Source organism: Zootermopsis nevadensis, unplaced genomic scaffold (assembly GCF_977971745.1).
Source record: "Zootermopsis nevadensis isolate Lab colony 2312 unplaced genomic scaffold, Znev_1.0 Znev_ptg000013l, whole genome shotgun sequence".
NCBI classification, from domain to species: domain Eukaryota; kingdom Metazoa; phylum Arthropoda; class Insecta; order Blattodea; family Termopsidae; genus Zootermopsis; species Zootermopsis nevadensis.
The window spans coordinates 7,198,300-7,213,199 of record NW_028259145.1 but is presented as its reverse complement, the minus strand read 5'-3'; the positions used below and the strand labels follow the sequence as shown (position 1 = coordinate 7,213,199).

Here is a 14,900-nt window from a genome sequence, read left to right as displayed (position 1 = left end):
CAGTAGTGGAGAGAACGTACGTCTCTTTATCTGTAATTGCGCGCACTTCAAGGTCAGTGGCGCATGCAACGTCGCAAAGAACGCTTTCGTGAAAGAATGTGTCGACCTCTCCACTGCCGCTTCCTGGAAGGCCGTTCGAAAGACGGTTTCGTCCACGTCGTGCAGGTTTCCATCGCCGATTCCTCAGACAAACGGGCGCCAGGCACGAGGATCGTTCCTGCGGCGTCCGTCAGCGATCTCTTCCCAGAAATCGCAAAAGTTTGGGGTTCTGTCCTGCCAGTACCTCGAAATACCTTCGAGGCAGAACAAAGGGACGAATGCATGAAATTATAATTTCATATCGATTCTCTAAATACTCCCCCCCCGCCCCTCACAATTCCATCAGAATCAGTTGGCTCGCAAGGGCTGAACCCCATTGCTGCTACGCTTCGGGCACGAACACAGGAAAAAGGCGAATTAAACAGCTCCGGAAACTTCCAATCTTTTTCAGTATTTTCCGAGTGGTTCCATTTTCTTTGCATTAGACCAGGGGTCGGCAAACTACGGCCCGCCGCCTCTTTTTGTACGGCCCGCGAGCTAAGAACGGATTAAGATCATATGCTCGGGTGTAATACTCTTGGAAGTGCCTGAGGTAAAGTAGGAGGGCGCGGCGGTGTGCGCGGAAGGGTCAGGGCGCGAGCCCGCCTGGAGCCGCCGCCGGTGCAGATCTTGGTGGTAGTAGCAAAAACTTGGATGTTGTGTAATACGTTTGGGATTGTTCAGGATTCGCGGATAAGTTGAAATAACTAGGTATTCCAATTGTAGAAGATAGTCAGTTCGTATTTTCTAATAAGAAGAGTTTTTATTCAAACTCAAGACAAGAACGAAAGTGTACAGAAAAGATGAACAGCAGGTTACACGAAGTTGAAGTAATGACTTCTTGACCACTTTCTGATGCTGTGCCTTGGGGTCACAAGCTTATATAGAACATCAAACGAGATGGGTGAACAGTCAGGTCAAGAGATATGTCATTCTACTCAAACGCAACAGAAAATGTACCACCCCTAAAGGCCAGCTGCAACCTTCATGGGTCAGACGCACAATTGAAGGCGCCTCATTGCGTCTGCTTAGACTCGCTGCGGGGGACCAGAACCTACCTCTGAAGACACAGCTGCAAGTTACATGGACCACACACCCACATTTGAACGCGCCTCACATTGTCCATGCTCAGTCTTAATACGTGGAACGGGAACCTATGTTACACGGGAATTTATATCTGTATTTGGCAGCACCTACCTGTGTGAAAAGACATTTTCAAAGATGAAATATGCAAAATCTCAATACAGGTCAGCATTAACGGATGATTATTTACAATCAATTTTGATGATAGGGAGTACTGAATTTAAACCTCAGTTTGGTGAAATGTTATCTCATAACAGGCAATTCCATTCTTCACATTAGTAGAGCTGTATTTCAAACAATTGTAGTCTACTTATTATTATTATTACGTTACATTTTGTTCAATAAATTTGTTAAAACTTGGTTTCTTGTTGTTACATAAGGAGGCTTACCTATATAAATATCCTCGAGTTTACCTCTTGGCCCGCAGAGCCTAAAATATTTACTATTTGGCCCTTTAGAAAAAATGTTTGCCGACCCCTGCATTAGACTCATCGGACAGGAGGCAGAACTCTGGAACAAGTATTAATTTTTCTGTCGCGTGCCACTGGTGGTACGCGTGCCACACTTATAAATCACTGCTCTGAAGGTTGTTGACAATGTTTGATTCACTACGGAAACACTGCGTCAGACATTGCCCATTGTCTGGTTCAATTTGACACACACAGAATTTGTTTTGTCTGTTGCTCAAAGAGAAAAAACCTTTGACCTCGGCATTAACGATGAATGTTGTGGTGGGAACGTCTGAACCTTGTCAAAGGTACGAGGATTGAACTCTGCATAATGGAAGGTTTTAATAAATACGTTTCAACTGAGAAATTTGTAGCCAAAAATTTACCGCCGGTGGACCTCGGCGCGGGTTGCACTGCCAAGGTCAAAGCTTTCTCCGGAGTCTTCAGCTGATCGGTCGCGATTGAAATGGAACTTTTCTGTGTTCCTGATGATGACAAGGGCTTGGACCGCGCCCAGGATCCTTTGAGTGCCACCGGCGTGGCCAGAAATGGTTGACTCTACTCGTCTCGCAAACTGTCTTCCTGTTCCGCTCTAGACGGAGTCATAATCATCTCACGTCTGTGCCCCCTTCACTGATGGTCTCTGCTGTGTTCTGATGAACACCGATTCCTTCAGTTTCCCAATGATTATGTTTACTTCTTTGTGTGATACCAACCTTATTCATTATATTCTGTGGTCCTCGGCCCACGAGCTTTTTTTATGTTTCGGTAATTCTGGTATTAATTTGTCTTCTCGCCTCTCCTGTATACAGGGTGTATGTAAATTACCTTTATGAAAATACACGGAGAAGTTTGCGCGTCATGTGCGAGAGAGGCTATCGAAGTTTCAGCGAGCTGTCGGTAGATAGTACCACCCGTTGTTTTCCACTTCATTGCATGCGTCTTTTTGAATCAGGTCAGTCGCCATGAACCCGCAGGAGACGGCACGGAGTACGTGGAGTTCCTTGTCGGAGCGAAATCGGATACACAGGTCCGAAGACATTTCATATCAACGCATCCCAAGACGACGACGCCACCAGGACTATCATCAACATGTGCTTGGTGCAAACAGTTGAAGGAGACCGGAAGTGTTATGCACGTCCGTCCGCGTGTCTGATGAAAACCCCGGAAGGATCTTCGTCCGCGGTCCACGAGCTGCAGCAAATGCCTGTCGTATTCGACGGAGCGTCCGTCGAATGCGGTCTTACGAAGGCGTTCGTGTCTGCGTGCTTACGAGTTTTCGGTGGTCCTGATGACAGGGTAGCCCGTAAGGAATTTGCCGTTACCATGCTTGAGAAACTGGACGAAGACAGCGAATTCCTGAGGAAAATCATGATCTCCTACGCCAGATGGTGCGTATAATATTCTTGTCAAACTCTGAGACATTTCCTCGCATATGAGGCTCAGACATTGTGTCCATGTCTTTTCATAAAGGTTTCATCCAGGACTAAATTTTGTAAAGATAATTTATATACACCCTGTACTTGTCCCCGCTTTCGCGTGGGATGTTCTTTGTGTCCTGGATTTACTTCTGGAGCCTGACTTTGCTCCGGAGCCTAGTTCGTCGTCCGAATCGTCTCACGTTATTTTGCATTTTGGAGAAGGCTTATGTTTATAAATCAACGCCTTACGTAAGCGGAGGTATCACCTTGAAGCATTGTTCCCTATTCAAGTTTGCCTTGGTTTTAAATTCTATCTGTTCCTTTTTACTTGCAATGGAGTGGATATTTAAAACAAAACCTTCTTATCTCAGTCATGTTTTATGATAACCGCGGCACTTTAAATTTAGGAGACATTAATGGAATTTACTATGAATGGATCATTTTTTTTAGTCTCTCGTATTCTACTTGCAAAATTGGCTTCTGTGTCCCTGGAATTATTTTTAACAAACAAATTACATAAATTGAACTGATTTAGTATCTTGTTTGCGTGTTTCCCCCCCCCCCCCAATTTGTTAACTCGTGCTTGCTTTGTAATTAGTTACGTCAGCACACAAATGAGTAAAGGACTGCACTGAATTACCTTTGGCTGTGCCCTGAATGAAATTATCTACATTAAACATTCCTGGCGCATTTATCGGCGTCTGTGTTAAAATTATCGCTCTACAAATCGTTTCTGTGGGAGACTGCTAGGGATTTTGACGCTCATGTTTAACGTCGGACTCTCCTAGCCTAAAATTCGAAATTCTGCACAGAAATTTCTTGATTTAACAGAAGATGGCCGATGTCCGGGGCAGTATTCTACCAGAGGACCTCCCCGCCCCCCAGATCTCTAAGAGATTATGCTCCGTGATACGAGGAATGCAGAAATAAAGAGAGGAAAATAAAAGAAACACGAAGGGAGGTTTTTACTAAAGTTCTGTGGTCAAATGCTCTTCCATTCGAACCTCGGAAGGTTAGGTTGTGATTAAATTGTTCTCGCTCTGCCGAATGTCTGCAGGAAAGCGGAATAGTACCGACATAGTCGTCGACTTTCCCGTCAGCTTCCTTCTGGCGCCAGGTGTCCTTCGCATTTAACACAGTGTAGTTGAAAGAACCATTCGGAAATCATTTACAGACTGGGAAATGCGGAAGCAGACGCAGTGATCGCAGTTGGCTTGGGGGGTTGCCGCATCGCCTCCGGCACAGTAGCAAAATACTCGCCGTTGGATCCGCTTGTATTCCTGTAGTTGGTAACTGAACATAGAAGCCAGCTCAGTCTTAAAGCTGCCCTCTGTGAATTGTGCAAGACTGTGTAGGTGGACGCAGCTGCAGGCTCAAATAACACGCACGAATACAACGAAAAAATTAAAAGCTCAATGCTTGAGACTCACCCACCAATTTACGAATCATCCCAGACGCATTTTATGATCTGTGTGGACGTCGCACTGCGTAAGTGAAGAACAGAGTCGACTCGGGAATTTGTTACCGCTGAAGCCACTTCGTTCACCACTGACAGAGTTCGTGCACCGAATGGAGGAGAAAATGGCGGCGTAGCACGAACCGAGGTTTTTGCCACTGCAATAGCCCACTTTCTCTTCTGAATCACGATAGCTTAAAGGAATGAAAAAAGTATTTTTTCTTTTGGAATTATTGGACCGAATTAAAAGGATTGTTCGGTGCAACAGTAGGTGTTTGTTGAAAACATGTCTGCGTCTTGCATTTTTACAGTAAGACCAATTGCAGTTTGTATTGTATTATCCTGTTAAATAACCGATAAACATTACAAAGTGCCAGGCGATGACGCAAGACGGTGGCCTTGTGACGATAAAAGAAGCATTACATTTTGGGACGCTGTTCTCTTGCTGCGAGATTTCTTCAGTAACGCAGCTCCAGGTAGTAATTTAATTCGTTCCTGTAACGAACGGCGTCCGCGTGTTCTTGTGGCAGTTTTGACGCCGACGCACAAAAATTTTTCTGACAACTCCTTTATTTTTCGCGGGTTCAAAGTGAAAGTCCCCAGAGAATGTGCGTCAATCCAGGGTATTTCAGAGCAAAGCGCTGAGGTGAATATTTGGACGCATCAGCGTTGATCTAGCAGGATAGAGAAAATTACATGACGAGGAGCTTCGTCACAAACTCCAGAGGCATGATGGGAATGAAACCATCAAGTTCTTGGTGTATCAGAAACTGGTCGGTCACCGAACTTACGACGAATCGCTTCATCCGCCTTGTTCTGCTGCAACCCGCACGTTCACTCCGCTCCGCTGTGGCGAGAATCGCGAACGAAACTTTGCATGTCAAAATTTTCGGGTCCCGTGTTGAGTGGGACATTTGCCACCACGTTGCGGTCGCAGGAGAATGTCTCCCGATATGAAGGGCAGATTCAAATATATTGAATGAACAGTCGCCGACAGCCGACAGGGGGTGATCCTCCGGCTTTGAGTTTGAGCGGGGGCAATAACCCCTGACCATAAGAGAATCAGCCTGTGAACACAGTAATGAACATTCGAGTTCTGTAAACGGCGAGGAATTTATTGACTAGCTGAGCGTGCTTGAAGGACTTTCTCTCGGCGGCCACAAACGGTTTGTGATTGGAAGGTGAGGGGTGTCCAAGCGGTCGCCGTCCCCGCCAAGCAGCAATCTGGCCGCCATTTCAGTCACCATCATCTCGGTGATGTTTCAGGTTCCGACGGCTGCGAGTATGGCGATGGATGTCTTGTAGAAATCTGCCGACGTTTCAGAGATGCTTGTTGCCTCCATCATCAGATCTTAATGTCTCTCAGCCCTACTCTCCGAGGTTGTTTCAAGTGGATAAAAGCAGCCGTTTCGCAGGCAGTGTTGCCAACACTTGGCCACGAAATCCTGTCAACGTTCGCCCGCATTCTGTGCCACGGAGTCGCCTGACACCGACAGCTCGTACGTCCAACGTAACAACACAGAATCCCGTCTTTGACGCTCTGTCACGTAGGCCTGTCTGAAATGTGCCACATGAAACATAAAACTTTTCTCGCCTTCGTTTTCAAAAGACAGGTGGGCCTATTTATGAACCTTCTGGGTCTGAAACAATCTCTTTGGGTGCGTGAGTGACATTTGAAGAAAATCCGGTTTTCGGCCAGCGAAATTATTTAAATTTTAAAACCCCTAAATGAAAGTTTTATGGGGGGGCTGTGTTAGATACGTACAGGCTATTGCAGGAGGAAATTTTGCATAATCTACAGCTTTATGCCACTAGTGTTTTGTGGAAACTTCAATAAAATTTCTGTTCGAGCATATCATATAGCGACGAACACGAAAATTGGCTGTTGGTGTCAGGAGGGGTTTCTTGGACCTTGGGTCCAACGGGAGTAATATTCTTGGCGCTAAGTAAAAGAATGTTGGACAACCCTGATCAGACTGCAACTTAAACGCACAGCAATTCGCAACGCGATTGTACAGATCGGGGCAGCCAGACGCGACACAGTTTCAGCTGACGACGAGATTTTAGAGGCGAACTTTGTGGTCGTTGCCAGTTCTCTGCATAAATTCTTATTAACCTGCAACACGAACACGCAAACATGCAAGCCGCAACCGTGTGACTTCCATGGAGAGAGTGTAGAAAAACAGCGGGAGAGATTACTGATGAAAGAGATTATCGGCCTCGACAGCAGACGAGTCTGTGAGTTCAGCCCTGTCGAAAGCCTGGGCGAGATTCGAACGCAGGCCTCACAGCAGGGCTCACGATGGCAGGCGGCCTTCTGTCTTCTCTTGTCCCCGCATTCGCCTCTTTGAAATGACGAAGGTTTCAGGACCTCCAACAGGCTAGCTGATCCCAGTCATAATCGAAGCAGACGCCTTCTGAATACGAAGGGAAACGTGTTCACCGACCACGTCCTATCATTAATCAACTCTCTCGCCATGCTGACGTACAAACAAGTTAGACAAGTTTTTTTCCGCGCTACAAAAACGCACGATTTCCTCGTGCGTTTCTTGCAACGTGCACTTCGAGGCATAAAATTCGCATTACCCCTAGAAATAAATTTGCAAATGTTGAAAATTTAAAAATTCTACATTTAAATTTCCAAAAATTTGTGGACACCCCCCTCTCGACCCCTTTTGCTTCTATAAACGGTCCTGGAACGCAGATATTCACCCGGAGTACGAGAAAGGCCACGTCGCTTCTGGCAAAATATCTGACGCCTGTCATGGCGAGCGTTAAGTAATACTTCCGGCTTTGTTTCGTCCTACATTCGAACTGTCAGACTCGCAGCTTCCGCAGAGCGAGGGTGTCACTGTCAAGGTCCAACGAGTCGACCATTAATGGCCGGCGACAGACAGCAAGTGTCTATTAATGTCGATTTAGGAGAACGGGTTGGCTGTAGGAGCTGGCGTTCGGGTTCCTAGGTACCGTCTTCGAGTCCTTTCCAGAATTTGCCTTCTTGTTCTCCTGTGTCTCCCCAAACACACGTGAACAGGATGCAGGCGAGGCCGGCTCTACCGCAGAAGGAAATTCGTGATGTTTCGCGGCAACTGGGATTCCTCCAGGGCGAAGGCCCTCCCTCGACTCAGCCGTTCGTCACAACCAAGTTATTCTCGTTGGCAGATTTCAGTATCATTGTTAACACAGACGGGCGTCGGGAGAAACTGATGTCTGTCTTCTGTATTGTGACACTGGGCACATAGACTTGTGGGTAGACGCCATTGTTTCGGAGGAACATACTGTCTTCACTTTCAGGCTACGTCGACACATTGACCGCCGCGAGAAAATCAGATCTCACAGGCCTTTGGGAAGTCACAGCATGGAATCAACAGACCTAAATGCTGAGAGGCGCTGAAAATATCGTATGCATGTAAGTGTATAATATGTCCTTGCCGCCTCATCTTCCTAATGATGGAGGCAGCTGGGACCTTTGAAACGTCGGTGAACTTCTACCAGACTACAAGGCGCAACGACCCAGAAGACAGCCATCTTCTGAGATAACTTTATTTGTAGTCACTTATTTAAACTGTGTTGCTGTGCTAGTTGTTTCATACTGTGGTAATATTAATAATCTTCAAATTAGTCATAATTGGGACGAATCGGTCACAGTGTATATTAGACCACTGTTTATGTATTTATTCATTTGTTTTGTGGTTTATGCTAGGACGTTGCCAGCAGTCAGAACTTTAGCTGTCTCATCGAATGACAAAACGAGTGATGAATAATGAAACGAAAAGGATAAGGAACGAAGAGGCCGTGGCCGATTTCGAGATTCTCTCCTGGCATTTGCCTCGGATGACTGAGGAATACCACGAAACACTTTAGACAGGATAGTCTGTTTCCGCTCCGGCGTTTGAACCTGGGACCTCCCGAATATGAAACATGAGGCACTGAATATATTGTGCAGAATGAGCCTGTCCTTAGACGCCCCAGACTTTAAGCAATAAAACCACTGTTTGCACACCGACGGTGATCGGACGTTTCGAAACTTTATTCCGTTACAGCTCCGCAATCCTGGTGGGTGTTGGTGTCATACGACTTTCGGTTGTCTTTGCTTCGACGTCAAGGAACTTTTTCTTGAGGCCGAATTGCCGATTAAGATAAATCAGATTTTTCTGCTGAACGTGTTTTCGCAACATCATCGAGGCATTAGATTAGATAACTTGTGTACGGGACTGAGACGCCGTGGTTGACTGGTTAGCTGTCCGAACTTTGCCGAAGTTGGATCAGTGACGCGTTGTTGCGGTATTCCGAACGATTGCTGGGCAAATATTCATTTTCGTTCCAAATTTTTTTTAAAATATGATTATAAAAATTGGTTGTCTGTATGAAACCAAAGAAAATCGGTAACACAATAAATTATCTTATTTTGGTGCAATTAGGCGCGTTTTGCATAGAACTTTGTTTTAAAACACTTGTAATTTGTGTTCCTCGCCCAAAGTAAGAGACCAGATTTCTTACAAAACACTGCCGAATTTACGTTTTAATTGTTAGGAGGAAAAATTTGTGAGGACAAATAATATGTTCCGGTGTAGCGTCACATCTCAGCTGTTTCTGACCTTTGTAATCAGTCATTTATGAGCACGCAGAGTTATTTTTGCGGTGTGTGGCTTAGTAACGGTACCCTGTGTTTGCATGAACACCAAGGCCAAAGACGAACGCAAAATCACAAGCATCACGTACTCCAACACGATCACGCTTTTCCACTGTGTTTTGTAATGAGCCGAACAATTTCCTAGCAGGTGACAGTCTCCTTCCAGATTCCTTCGTTCACAAGTTTAAGGAATCAGACGCAGAACTGTGTGAACGCGTGCGACGTCGTTCCCTCCACAACGACAGAAGAGTTCGACAGATTTTCATGAAAAGTGACTTGCGCTCTTTTGATTTCCAGTTATCAGTAGTGCCAACATTGTCTCCGTGTTAGCCAGTGTAGTTTCCTCCGCTTCTGGGTTCGCAGCTGTACTAGCGTCACCTAACACAATGGATATATGCAAAGCATTTCTTTAGATGTGTCATAAGTTACTTTGTGTTTAATTAATTTAACGGCCTTTCAATTTGACAAAATATATTCATTCTGAATGGCGTATGATGGAAGAAAGCGGTCGTCGCCTTACTGAACCCTGGCATTTGCCTAGAGGGACTCAGAAAAACAAGAAAGCGCTGCCCTCACAGTGCTGCCAAATGTGAACTCGGCCAATAGGAAGCGACCTTAACGCGACGTTTGGCTACGAGTAAACAACGAAGTTCTCCTGTAGTGTGTTCAGTTTTGCCAGATCCACGCATTGGAGTGAGGCATTCAGTGTAAGAGAGTCCCAAGCAGCGTCTGCATTTCTTTGTCATTCTAATAACAACAGTTGAGTCAACACTGCCATTACCGATATGGACACAGTCGTCAACCAGTGTTATCAGCCTCCTATCCACACAACATAGCGTCCTCAAATTCACCTTGATGTTATCTGCCCACTTCCTGATTCGTTCTCTAAGTGCCCTCTTCGAAAGTGGGTTTCCCCACCAGAATTCTGAATGCAATTGTTGTTTCCCCATCCCAGTTGCATGAACACCAAACCAAAGCTTGATTTCGCTTCCAACGACAATAGGAGAGACTTGCCAAAAATGTCTAGTGTTGTTGTAACCTAACCTAGATTGTGGCATTCAAGGATAAAAAACAGGAGAGTTCTTCGATATGCTGGCAACCGCCTACAAGACTACATGACGTCATATCGCAGAAGAGGGAAATCCCTATTCACGTAACCGTCGTATACAACATTGAAAAATGCCTGCTCAGTGCTCTGAGGGCTAGATATTTTCGAAAGCACTGTGTTTTCAAAACACTTTCAGTTCATTTTCTACACTGAAAGTAAAGACACCAGAAAACAACGGTCACAACTATTTCTTTCAGTTCGACATTAAATAACATTTGTAGTTGATGCGGTATTGCTAAATAGCCTACCTAAACAATTTTTTGCCGTCTTCATAAGAACATCAGCGAAATAGGTGGTCGCCTATGTGCAAAGAAAGGTTAGCGGTTCTGCGTTATTCGCGACTTTTGTCGCATCAGACAAGAGTCCAAGACGGAAACTTAAATAAAAACTGCAATTAAACGTAATCTAATTGTATTGTGCCACATGAAGGCGGCATTAAGGTTGGAGAAGCGTCTGGTGAAAGTCGTCTTAAGGAAACTGAGCGATACGAACCAAGACAAACACTGGCGTAAACACTTCGAGCCACCGACGTTCTCAGCAGACGCTGACACAAGACTGCACTGTGGTTCACGCTCAGACACTTTGCTTTGCCGGTACGAAAAACACTAATAAGAGACGCTGCTTTCTACAGGTGTTGGACGAACGCCTTCTGCGTCGAACTACCATCCAGAGACTCACAGGTCGAACTGTGACCTACACATTTGTTTGCTGGGGAGGTGGGGGGGGGGGGGGGGTCATCTAAAGTAATAGAAAGGCATCCAGTGAAAGTCAAGGAAGACTGTGTCGGTAACGCAGCGCCCGCGTGTCATCGACGAAGAGATGAAGCACCAGTGGGTCTTCCGAGGTCCCGAACCGGCGGAGTGTGATTGTCATCACCTGCGATTGAGTTCACGTCCAAACGTAATCGAATAATTAACACTCCTATGCGGTACTGAAATCGAATCGCTTTAAGACGCAGGCACGGAGGTAGATCCTCCGAAAAACTGGCACGCAAGCAAAGCGCCTCGCGGCGCAGTGCGTCAGAAGACGCCATTTCGTATGTTCAGATCAGAATCAGAATCATACGCCATTCAACATGTGCTTCGTCTTGTCGATTTAGGACTTTCTTCTACTTTAACGAAGGCTTTTAGCGGCCAAATCAAGAAGGATGAGATGGGCGGGGCATGTAGCGTGCATGGGAGATGAGAAATGCACAAAAATGTTTGTTTGAAAGCCAGAACGGAAAAGACCGCTCGGAAGATATCGGCATGGACGGGATAATAATATTTGTTTGTAGGGTTTGGGGTGTTTGTTGGCATTGATCTCGCCGGTAGTTAGCTATTGGCAGTGAACCTTCGGGTTCCGTGAAATTTCGGAATTGGTGAATTTATTGACCAACTGAACGTACAACAGCTTCACAAGTACGACTCTGCTCGGTGGAGTCAGTTAATTCGACAGAATTAGTGTGCTAATGAAAATTACTGGACGTAGTGAACGCTGATGTGAATATTCCGGCTAAATGGCTTGTCTGTTGCGTTTTAAATAAAAGAACGGCGGTAGCTTCATCATTGAAGTAACTGGCTGTTGGCTAAGGACGAGAATCGATTCCCGGCAGGCTAGGGACTGATACTTCGACCCCAATTGCGTTGGTCTTTTCCGGAGGTGAAGCTAAATTCTCGCCTCAGTGTAGCTCCGAAATGTACAGTCATTTGTTTAACCTTCACTGCCGTGTGACAGCGTTTAAGGGCATTTGCCATGCACAGGAAATGCTTTTTCTAAAAGTGGGCATTTTACTTGATTTGCCTTCGTCTTCAAAATGCCCTTTACTTTATAATTTATCTTTATGCCATGCGCGTCATTCGTCCAATTTCTTCGATTATTTTGAAACTGATATGGGGATAATTCTCTAGACTTGTATTCTGTGTGTATCCGGTTCGAATATCGGCCGGGACACCCGTCATCATGACTGAGGTGGTTCGTGGCTTTCCCCAGTCACACTAATCAAAGGCTGGGATAGAATCTTGAAATATGTGACGACCAGAGTTTTCCAGCAGCGTCCGTAAATTACCAGACACTCAATCAGTCGCCAGTCTTGGTCTGTCAGAAGCAGACAAAATCTGGTCGTGACAGAACGGACTGAGAATGGCTTCAGGTAATAGAGAAGCTGCTGTGTGTGACGCACGTGGTTCGTGCTAGGGTTCAGTATGTATCATGCATGATGAGCTTAGTGATGTGTGGCGTATAATTTAAACCACATGTCTTATGAAGCGTCACGGGTCTTGCAGGAGGATGATCAGACGCTTGCAACATTGCATTAAGTTTTTTTTAAGAACACAGACATTTCGGATGGATAATACGTATCAGTACTCTAAGCTACTTTTAATCGTGTATCAGAAATACGTACAAAGGCACTGCAGCCCCAGGTCTGATGGTTAGCGTACCAACCCAGTATTCAAAATGTCGCAGGCTCGAATAACTAAAAAATGTGATAACAAATCTGCCACTATAATAGCAAGTCATCGCCTGGAAACGAGAGTAGAGCCAACTCCCGATACGTCGTGTGCAGGCTATAAAATATACCTGAGATAATGGATATTTAAGGTATTTTCTCAGAAATGTACTTTAGAGACAGAGGAAAACCACGAAGAACCGCAAAATCTAACTCGAGGTCGGTCGTAGAACTTTACACTTTACGAATATAGCACTTTTCGCGACGCTACGTGTAGCATCAGCAAATCCTCGTCAATGGCTGGTGTGTACGCTGCTTAAGAACTGGTTGGGACTGCAGGCCTGCAAGCTATGTAGTGATTCGGTATGAACATTATGACTTGGAGGGCTTCCCCCCCCCCCCCCAAATCATACTTTAGTTCGTATGTTTCAAGTAAGAATTCGAGGGAGGCCGACCGAATTTCCATTAAAATTGATACTGGGGAGATCTACTAAAATTTGTGGACACTTTCGAGTTTTGGTTTAGACCGGACAACTATGACCGACGTTTTACGTGCAATTTTGCAATCCGCAAGCACGGGATTCGAATGCCATTCACAGAGGTCAAATATAACGGCGAACGCATAAATGACGCGTGTAGAGCAGTGACGTAGCGCCTCTGTGGCGTGGCGCACTTGAGCTAAGGTGTATTTCCTTACTGGCCTTCCATTTGTATCACGACACAATATTTGTTGAGTCTCGATTAAAAAGTCCTTTGTGTAATGAAGATAAGTTAATCAACATTTTTTTGTTTGTTTCGAGTATTGACAGTCCGCTTCTTATAACGAAAAGAAAGACCATAATTATTACTGTCATATGTTCTTTATGGTTGTAATAGTGGAAAGTCTGTAAATTGAATTCCATTTTTTACAAGGTGTTGACGTCTTCATGAGAAGAGTCCAGAGAGTTGAGGCACGTGGAGATTGCGCCCTGCGATACGGACAGCGCGCTGTTATCTCTTCAAGCGTCTGTAGCCTGTCTATCGTGTTGCAGTTATCTGTACACTTAGCCGGGCGACGAGAATGCATCCCTGCGTTTACTAACCTAGTGCAACTAATGCGATTCAATGCAGTTTCATTGACAGCTGTAAATCGGCTCTGCATTCGGTTCTGACTGGTCGCCTCATCTGTAGTCAGGACATTTCCTCGCCGTGTAAGATGGGTTGGACGAATCTTAGGATTCTGAATGAATTATATCCTTTATTCGGAATTCCACTGCAGGTCTACACGTCCGTCCCCTGATTCAATTATGAAAATCATTTGGATTATTTAATTATGAAATTCAGGCGAAACTCCTGTGAACATTTGAGTCCACAGTACAGACGGGTCGGTGCTTTTTAAACAGTGCAAAAATTCAACGTGACGTCACCATCGAATGTACAGCCCTGAAATTACATAAGACAATAGAACTTCGAAACTACTAATATTATTTTATGTGTTATTGTCAATATAACGGAATAACATGGCGACAGCATTTCATCTTTATTTACCTTTGACGATGTTGGTCTTTGTGTCGTAACGCTGTGTGGACCTCTACGTAGGTAGCAACGTTCGGAAGAACATACTTCCTCATGTGTGAAATATTTCTAAAGGTCGCCAGTTAACAGACGCACAGTCGCTGAAAAACTGTGGTTAGGCGTAACTCGGGCAAATTGAAGGTACTGATGTTTAGTGACGACTGCCACAGTGGAAATTAAGCACAAATAATCGAGACTGCTAAAAGTGACGATCTCGATAAATATTCATTACTTTATTAGCATCCATTTTAGATTTGCAGTTATATTTGTTATGAGACAAAGTAATTTAGTGTCTACGTAAAAGAATTTGTAACAATAAGTGCGGAGACCGATTACAAACAGCCCTTCTACAATGGAAGTGTAGGGTCAACCTTTCTGACCAATCGCGTGATTCCTCCTGTCAATTTAAAGACGGTAGTGCGTTACAAGAGTGTCCTTACCAGTCAGCTGTGGTAGGTTGGGCAAGGCCGTTGTAATAACAGGAAGCGCTGTGTCACATTCCTCTGCTCTATGCAACGATACAGCCCACACCGATGGCAGACGGGCACTGTACTGACAACATTTCTGTTCTATGTCGGCCGACTTATGCCTGCGCTGCACGCTGCCTGTTTGCTAGGAGCGCGTGATGTCTCCGGTAGCAACGCGAACGTAACCTAACTTCGAGCACGTCGCTTCGTGCTCAATTGTAAA

At 45.2% G+C, this 14,900-nt stretch overlaps 1 protein-coding gene and 1 long non-coding RNA gene across 4 annotated transcripts in view; one reads left to right on the top strand and one right to left on the bottom strand.

Annotated features, from left to right (window-relative positions):
* Positions 1-3,452, top strand: part of LOC110838869 (uncharacterized) — an 18,947-nt gene extending 15,495 nt beyond the window's left edge. The window contains exon 3 of the long non-coding RNA XR_002546265.2: positions 2,566-3,452. This is a non-coding gene — a long non-coding RNA (uncharacterized LOC110838869). The remainder of the gene's footprint in view (positions 1-2,565) is intronic.
* Positions 1-14,900, bottom strand: part of LOC110838864 (uncharacterized) — a 21,579-nt gene extending 6,679 nt beyond the window's left edge. The window contains exons 1-2 of one of the 3 annotated variants that reach the window (XM_087348867.1): positions 14,651-14,900; positions 13,739-13,931 (exon numbers count right to left, since the gene is read on the bottom strand). The gene's annotated coding sequence lies outside the window, so the exon portion shown is untranslated. Of the gene's footprint in view, positions 1-4,461; positions 4,593-13,738; positions 13,932-14,650 lie in introns of those variants that run through there. The other 2 variants (XM_087348865.1, XM_087348868.1) reach the window with 2 other exon arrangements.